The 8,457-nt window shown below is 39.5% G+C and overlaps 1 non-coding gene across 1 annotated transcript; it reads right to left on the reverse strand.

The window, feature by feature from the left end:
* Positions 1 to 4,574: 4,574 nt before the first annotated feature.
* On the reverse strand, positions 4,575 to 4,646 carry TRNAC-GCA (transfer RNA cysteine (anticodon GCA)). The gene has a single exon. It is a non-coding gene; the product is annotated as a tRNA-Cys (tRNA).
* Positions 4,647 to 8,457: the final 3,811 nt, after the last annotated feature.

Consider the following 8,457-nt stretch of genomic DNA (forward strand, 5'->3'; position numbering starts at 1 on the left):
CATTAGAGCGTTACCAGGATTAACAGGAAGCACCTTATCGTACATTAGAGCGTTACCCGGATTAACAGGAAACACCTTATCGTACATTAGAGCGTTACCAGGATTAACAGGAAACACCTTATCGTACATTACAGCGTTACATAGATTAACAGGACTAATATCTGTAGAGAAAGTAAGACGTCACAAGGGGTATGAATCGGTTTTATTATAATGAGATTTAGAAATACAAAACGGAGACACAACCTACCCTTCATATGTTGAAACTGAGCTATATACGTCACAGAGAATAAATTTATTTGCTCAAAGTTGTAAGGTCACTATGGATGATGTAACGTAAGTCACTGATCACCAGATGACTGTATAGAAATTCGTCACGGTCTGATGAAAACTCTTAAAACTTCCACTTTCAATTCTTGTCCAACCTACTACAACTGGTGGGATTTCCCACTCAGTTCAATAGCTTGAAATATTTTTATCTCTGGGTTCGTAACACTGTTTGTTCTGAACCTCTTTTTACATCGGGGGGATGGGGGAGAGAGTTGAGACCGCCAGAAGAGAAAGCAGTTTCGGAAAGTTACGTTAATAATAAAGACAACTACAATAAACTAATTCATTAGAAAGTGTAACTCAATTCATTTTCATTGCGCCGTACTTGTCTTAGATTTGATAGCCTGGTGGATAGGGCTTTCGCCTCACAATATGGGAGTCACAGGTTCAAATCCCTGTCTTACCAAATATGCTCGTCCTTTCAGCTCTGGATGCGATATAAATGTTACGGCCAATCACACTATTCACTGGTGAAACAGTAGCCTAAGAGTTAAGAGGAAGGGTTGTTGTTAACTTTCTGCCCTCTCTAATCTGTCACTGTTAAATTAGGATGGCCCGGCATGGCTAAGCGCGTAAGGCGTGCGACTCCTAATCCGAGGGTCGCGGGTTCGCGCCCGCGTCGCGCTAAAACATGCTCGACCTCCCAGCCGTGGGGGTGTATAATGTGACGGTCAATCCCACTATTCGTTGGTAAAAGAGTAGCCCAAGAGTTGGCGGTGGGTGGTGATGACTAGCTGCCTTCCCTCTAGTCTTACACTACTAAATTAGGGACGGCTAGCACAGATAGCCCTCGAGTAGCTTTGTGCAAAATTCCAAAACAAAAGTTAAATTAAATGGTTTACGCAGATTGCGCAGCTGTGAGCAAAATCCGAAAGTTTGTTTTTGTTTGTTTTTGGAATTTCGCACAAAGCTACTCGAGGGCTATCTGTGCTAGCCGTCCCTAATTTAGTAGTGTAAGACTAGAGGGAAGGCAGCTAGTCATCACCACCCACCGCCAACTCTTGGGCTACTCTTTTACCAACGAATAGTGGGATTGTCCGTCACTTTATAACGCCCCCACGGCTGGGAGGGCGAGCATGTTTAGCGCGATGCGGGCGCGAACCGGCGACCCTCGGATTACGAGTCGCACGCCTTACGCGCTTGGCCATGCCGGTCCTTTTTAATAGTTAATAAAACATCGGATACGATGTGTAAGGCGTAAACTAGGGGGAGTATCATTAACATGCCTACTGTACTTTGTTGTTGTTGTTTTGAATTAAGCACAAAGCTACACAATGGGCTATCTGTGCTCTGCCCACCACGGGTATCGAAACCCGGGTTTTAGCGTGTAAGTCCGCAGACATACCGCTGAGCCACTGGGGGGTTAAATCCGAAAGAAATGAAACCGAATGAAGGTCCATGAAGGAGTGTTTTCAGTCTCTCTCCGCTTATCTTCTGTGGTCAATGTTGCCCCAGGACCTCAAAAGATCCTCTGCAACTCTGACCAGTGCGTCTCATTTAAATTTTTCTCCTGAAATAACATCAGATTAAACTACACTCATTTCTTTACGCCTTTTCTTTGCCACTGCTAAGATTTAGTTGCTTGCAAACGTGTAACAGTCCGATTTCTACAGGAACCAATACAGAGCGTTAGATACAAAGTTACATTACAACGGATTTGAATTTTATGCAAAGCTATACGAGGACTATATGCACTAGCCATCTCTAATTTAGCAATGTAAGAGTGGAGAAAAGGCAGCTAGTTATCAACACTCACCGCCAACTCTTGGGCTACTCTTTTATCAACGAATAGTGTGAATGATCGTAACATTGTAACACCCCATGGCTCAAAGGAGGAACACGTTTGGTGTGACGGGAATTCGAACCCGCGACCCTACGAGTCGAACGCCCTAACCACCTGACCATTCCGGGCCTTTGTATTTATGACAGAGATACTGAAACTATTTACTGCAGTCTGTAATTTTCAGCTGCTGGCCAGAGTAGAAAAAGTTGGTCAGCGGTAGGCTACCTTGTATCCTAAGTGGATTGACTGTCACTTTTATGACACAACTAGAGCTTAAGGAACGAGTAATATTTTGTGGTTTCGCACAGACTTGAATTCGGCTCGCTACCTCTGAAATCCACAGTCTGCTGCAAAATCAACCGAACCGCATATTTAAACAATTCTGGGGCCTCACCACGTCGTTACAGTCCACGCCGCTACGTCCAGTCATGCTCTTTCTGATGGTGTCGTATTTTAACATAGCAAAAAATTCCATTGTAAAACCATCAAATCCAAAACATGCCACTCTTCTACTCCAGGGGGGGGGAGGGGTTCAGAAAACACGCAAGTATCACCAAACTACACACACACACACACACACAGTTTTGCCGGATAATGGTCTTGGTTTAGATACACAAATCAATATAAATATATTGATTTATAATTTATATCTCGAACTTTCGATTGATATCAGCGTTGAAACGGAGTCACAAAGACATATTGTCATATCGTGACTAGTTTACCTATAGACATTTAACTAGGCTAACATTTCCACATATGATTAATTCAGCTATAGATGTATATTGGAATAACAAAGACAGTAACACTTTCACACGTGACTAATTTAGCTACAAATATCTAATTGGCTGAAAGCGGTCAGTGACATTATATTAAACAAATGGGAACATTCAAACGTGCTCGCTGACCCATGACCTAAGTGCTGGCCAGTGTTAGAAGTATTCAGTATAATTTACTTCATTACTTGTTCACGTAATCTGTTTCATACCATTCTAATTTCGTGAATTATGTGTGATATGGTTTTAGTTTTGTTTTCAGGTCCACTAGATAAGGGGTAAACTGGTTTTCTAACAAAAAAACTTGTACCTCTCATCTGTAGTTTAAATTAGTAACCTCGCAACGAATCCGTTTTCCTTTCTTCGTATAACAAAAAGTATTTTCGTTTTGAAAACGAGTTGAATTTTTTGTTACATTTAAATTACAGAATCTACCCGTTGCTAAAAAATAATGATAAAAATACTATAGCGACATCTACAATACTCTATGCATGAACCCATTCATCAACATATTACTCGGTAGCTGGTGGCACCAGCGTGTTTCGGGTATATTTGTCACTTAATCAAAATAAATAAGTTTGTTTGAAAGTCCACTGAACCGTCCTTTCTTCACGTATTTCCAAATCAAAGAAGGAAACAGAAAGAAGCCATTTTCGACACGTGACTCACATGTTTTATTTTCACTAGAAGGTCATTCATTTCGTTAGACTACAGTCCCCTCCGCCTACAGTGACTCTACGTTATCTGCCGGGTTAAACAACATTAAAAATCGTGTTTCAGTAGCCGCGGTGGACAGAGGACAGATGTCAATACTCAGTGATGTCGAGAAACCCACTTGTAGATACCGATAGTTCCGGCTACTGACGCAGATCCACGTCATCCCTTCGAGTCTCGGTTTTGTGTATTGCTAAGAGCTAAGCTACACAATCTGTACAAATACAAACACAAAACCAAAGAAGCCTGGCTTATACAAGAACTTAAACCAATATAAAGGAACACCTTTATACTTATATTAATTAATAGCCCAACATCTAACTACAACGCCCCCTACAATCTCGTACCTGTTCACTCTCTTGTCCCTAAGACACGTGCCCACCGAGGGTCAGTTTTAAACTCTCTTTGTTAACCTGAAGATGACCGAAGGAGGTCGAAACGTTGTTCTGTACTTTGTTTTAATTAAAGTTTTAATACCCATGCTAGCCATCTTGAGAATACACTTTTACTTCAAGTGGGTTCATTGGAGTGGAAAGAATCATTGCTGGCAATAATTGATTTATTTGGTATTAAGCGCTAGACTACGTGATGGGCTGACTTCGCTGTGCTCACCAAAGATATTATCAAACCTGATTATCGTTATAAGCCCACAGAATTGCCGCTGAGCCACCAGGGGCTTGCCGATAGAAGATAGGGTTTGGTTTGGTTTTAAATTTCTCACAAAGCTACTTAAGGATTATCTGTGCTAGCCGTCCCTAATTTAGCAGTGTAAGACTAGAGGGAAGACAGCTAGTCATCACCACCAACTCTTGGGCTACTCTTTACCAACGAATAGAAAGATTAACCGTCACATTATAACGCCCCCACGGCTGAAAGGGCGAGCATGTTTCACGCGACGGGGATGCGAACCCGCGACCCTCAGATTATGAGTCGAACGTCTTAACCCACCTGGCCATACCGGGCCAAAAGTAACAGAGAGGGGGCGCCCAGGATTGAACAAGGGACCTCTCGATCTGCAGTCGAATGCTCTACCATTGAGCTACACCCCCTCTAGAGGACGGGAGAAAACTGAAACGTCTGTCAAAATGATAATTAGAAAATCAAACGACTGATTTAAGACACGAACAACCAAAACAACACAGACCCAAATAACTTTATGGCTGGATTCTTTCAACGTGCTAAATACAAATAAAAACAGCAATGAACATCGTATGACTGGAAGCGAAAATTATTAAAAACACCTTCGTAATTTTTAAAACACGTGAAATCATTAAAATTTTAAGTTTCATAAATGTATAATATTTTCGAATTGTTCTTGCCCACAGAAATTTCACCTTCCATTAAAAGTAAAGATACGATATAAGTACGTCACAAGCTATATCATGGCCAAGCGTGTTAAGGCGTGCGACTCGTAATCTGAAGGTCGCGGGTTCGCATTCCAGTCGCGCCAAACATGCTCGCCCTTTCAGCCCTGGGAGCGTTATAATGTGACGGTCAATCCCACTATTCGTTGGTAAATGAGTAGTCAAGAGTTGGCGGTGGATGGTAATGACTAGCTGCCTTCCCTCTAGTCTTATACTGCTAAATTAGGGACGGCTAGCACAGATAGCCCTCGAGTAGCTTTGTGCGAATTTCTAAAACAAACAAACAAACAAACAAACAAACAAACACAAGCTATATTAGAACAATACTCCATATTAGATCGATACTTCACGTTTCACATGAAACGTTGTTCAAACATTTTGTTGCCCAAATAAAACACAGCTCAGACCCGTTCATTATCTCAACCAATACAAAATGGAATTTCAACTTTAGCTTCGCTATCTGATCATATATAAAACATAACTCGAACGTTTTCATTATCTTATCATATATAAAAGAAAAAAAAAAAAACTCTTTCCGTAAGACCACCGCTGGTACAGCGTTAAGTCTTCGGATTTACAACGCTAAATTTAGGGGTTCAATTCCCCCTCGGTGGACTCAGCAGATAGCCCGATGTGGCTTTGATATAAGAAAACACACATATACGTTCCTTAAGAACAATACGAAAGGACTTACAATAAGTGTTTTTCTGAGGCAAGGAGTGTTCCTGGACCGCATGCTACTGGTCAGTTAGAGAGATAAGTTAGCATGTACTTACGATAATATACATCTGTATTCTACGGTACTTGTTATGGGATAGCTATAGATTTTTGTGATCATGATCAAAATTTAGGAACAATTTCATGATCCCTAGCGGTGGAAAAGTCCCTCCCTCCTACCACTAGCGCCATCTCTGTGTACCCCCAAGAATCACTCCTTTATCTTCCACCTCTTCCTAGCTCTATATAGAATAATAGTTAACATATTTAACTAAGAAAAAACCCAGATAACATAGCATATACAACACCCCTTCTTCTGGTCATAATTAAATAAATACCTACTTTCTTTCATCTTGCCCCAAATAAAATAACACCTTATTTACTTCTCCTCATCTTACCCTAAATAAAATAACACCTTACATACCTTCTTTCATCTTGCCCCAAATAAAATAACACCTTACTTACTTCTCCTCATCTTACCCTAAATAAAATAACACCTTACATACCTTCTTTCATCTTGCCCCAAATAAAATAACACCTTATTTACTTCTCCTCATCTTATCCTAAATAAAATAACACCTTACATACCTTCTTTCATCTTGCCCCAAATAAAATAACACCTTATTTACTTCTCCTCATCTTACCCTAAATAAAAAAAACACCTTACTTACCTTCTTTCATCTTGCCCCAAATAAAATAACACCTTATTTACTTCTCCTCATCTTACCCTAAATAAAATAACACCTCATTTATTTTCCTTGAACTTAACCCAAATAAAACGACTATTTATTCTTCATGTTACAACATATATAAGAACATTGTAGACCCACCATCTTCATTTTTTCGCGTGGACAAGAATATTGACGATTCTCTCATTCGTTCTTCTCGTGAATAAAACTTATTTAAACTTTGCAAAAAATATATTCTATTACTAATCTTCCATTTTATACAGAAATCTAAATACAACAAAACATTGCCCCTCAAACTGGTGACACAGTAACCTACAATACTAAATCATATCATCTAGGTGTTTCCAGTTATATATAATATAAATAGTCGTAAAAATTTCAGTGACACAGTTGGTCTAAGCGCAATGTTTCTACCTGTCGCTCTTTCTTAACATGGACGTTAAAAATCGCGAATTGTTTTTCTTAATATAAATCTTAATTTTCACAGGTATATTTATGGTAAAATACAATATTACTATTTTGATAAACAAAACAAAATTTAGGGAGATTAAATCTGCATTACTGTTTGTTTGTCCGAATTAGGAGCGTTTAACCTAATTGGCCCCTTAAGCGCACGTGAGCTAAACAGCTAGGTCAGAGACCCCTACGATTAAAGTATAGCTGTCCATAATATCGAATTACTGACGAGAAAGAAGCCAACCAGCCAATCAACAGCATGTGCCACCACACTGGCTTTCAACCAAATAAAATAATTGACTGCAACTTTTATAACGCACCCACAGCTGAACGTACGGAGAAAGTTCAGTGAAACTTATTTAGTGAAATTGAAATAATAGAAATGAAGGGAGTCCATAAAGTCCTTTAATATCTTCGGTTCTATATAAGATATATAGAATATATAAGATGTACACAATCTGTAAAATCTCTTTATTCAAGAGTTAGCATATTTAATTGTAAGAATGTTAACTTTCAACACATCCACCATTCTTCCAACAACACTTGAAACATGCACACTTGCTTAAATAATTTTGTGAACAGGAACACCTTCTTCCGTCTTACCGATTTTTGTGGACGATTCTGTTCTACAGACAACAGTAGTACCGATTTTTGTGGACGATTCTGTTCTACAGACAACAGTAGTACCGATTTTTGTGGACGATTCTGTTCTACAGACAACAGTAGTACCGATTTTTGTGGACGATTCTGTTCTACAGACAACAGTAGTACCGATTTTTGTGGACGATTCTGTTCTACAGACAACAGTAGTACCGATTTTTGTGGACGATTCTGTTCTACAGACAACAGTAGTACCGATTTTTGTGGACGATTCTGTTCTACAGACAACAGTAGTACCGATTTTTGTGGACGATTCTGTTCTACAGACAACAGTAGTACCGATTTTTTGTGGACGATTCTGTTCTACAGACAACAGTAGTACCGATTTTTGTGGACGATTCTGTTCTACAGACAACAGTAGTACCGATTTTTGTGGACGATTCTGTTCTACAGACAACAGTAGTACCGATTTTTGTGGACGATTCTGTTCTACAGACAACAGTAGTACCGATTTTTGTGGACGATTCTGTTCTACAGACAACAGTAGTACCGATTTTGTGGACGATTCTGTTCTACAGACAACAGTAGTACCGATTTTGTGGACGATTCTGTTCTACAGACAACAGTAGTACCGATTTTTGTGGACGATTCTGTTCTACAGACAACAGTAGTACCGATTTTTGTGGACGATTCTGTTCTACAGACAACAGTAGTACCGATTTTTGTGGACGATTCTGTTCTACAGACAACAGTCTCGTCTTTTACCCTAGGGCTTCCAGTTCGTGGATTATCGTTAATGGAACCAGTCTCCTTAAATTTTTTTCATCCAGTTCTGAATTGTATTTTTGTGGGGAGCTTCCTTATTCTAATGAGATCTGAATCATCTTCTGACGACTGACACAGACTTCAGATCAGCCATAGAACACGATTGATCTTTTCTTTAATCGGTACAATAAAGGGTTTATTATCTGGAAAATAAAAGAAAGAAATGAGAACAAATGGATAATTATGGACACACTGTATATTATCAAAGT

This window comes from Tachypleus tridentatus, chromosome 12, assembly GCF_004210375.1.
Source record: "Tachypleus tridentatus isolate NWPU-2018 chromosome 12, ASM421037v1, whole genome shotgun sequence".
Classification (NCBI taxonomy): domain Eukaryota; kingdom Metazoa; phylum Arthropoda; class Merostomata; order Xiphosura; family Limulidae; genus Tachypleus; species Tachypleus tridentatus.